At 45.9% G+C, this 711-nt stretch overlaps 1 non-coding gene across 1 annotated transcript; it reads left to right on the top strand.

Moving 5' to 3' along the window:
• The first annotated feature begins 607 nt into the window (after positions 1 to 607).
• Positions 608 to 711, top strand: LOC148548512 (small nucleolar RNA R71). Its single transcript, XR_015898759.1, has one exon. It is a non-coding gene; the product is annotated as a small nucleolar RNA R71 (small nucleolar RNA).

The following is a 711-nucleotide window of genomic DNA, read 5'->3' as shown; positions in this document are numbered from 1 at the left end:
TGAGTGATTTGGAGCAGATGTGCCACTTTGGTTTTGATAAGCATGCGGAGAAGTGTTGTTGTGGGGGTGTTGAGATGTCCTCTGTGTGAATTGCTGGTGAGCTGCATTGTTGTTGGAGTTGTAACGTCTCTGGTCTTGGTTTTGATCTTGCTCACTTCCCCACCCAAAGTTTGGGTGGTTTCTCCATCCAGGGTTGTAGGTCTTGGAGTATGGATCATAGTTTTTCCTTGGTGAATTCCCAATGTAGTTGGCTTGCTCCTGACTCCCCTCTGCTTCTTCATTCACTCCTTCTTGGGTTGTTGATGAAGTGGAGATTGCTGCTACTTGGTTCATCTCCATCTTCTTGGTGAGGTCAGCCAGCTGCTGGGTAATGAGCTTGTTTTGGGCCAACAGAGCATCTACATTGTTTAGCTCCATTACTCCTCTTGTGTTCCCTCTTTCGGAAGCATAGAAGTAATCGTTCTCTGCTACTGTTTCAATAACATCTATGGCTTCCTCAATAGTCTTCTTCTTGTTCAAAGATCCTCCGAATGAATGGTCTACGGCCTTCTTTGACTCATAAGAGAGTCCTTCATAGAAAATGTGCAGCTGCACCCATTCGTTGAACATGTCAGGTGGACACCTCCTTGTTAAGTCCTTGAACCTCTCCCATGCTTCATATAGAGTCTCACCATCTTGTTGCCTGAAAGTTTGGACCTCAGCTCTCAGCCT

This window comes from Arachis ipaensis, chromosome B8, assembly GCF_059453495.1.
Source record: "Arachis ipaensis isolate K30076 ecotype BB chromosome B8, ASM5945349v1, whole genome shotgun sequence".
Classification (NCBI taxonomy): Eukaryota; Viridiplantae; Streptophyta; class Magnoliopsida; order Fabales; family Fabaceae; genus Arachis; species Arachis ipaensis.
This window is presented reverse-complemented; position numbering and strand designations above follow the sequence as displayed.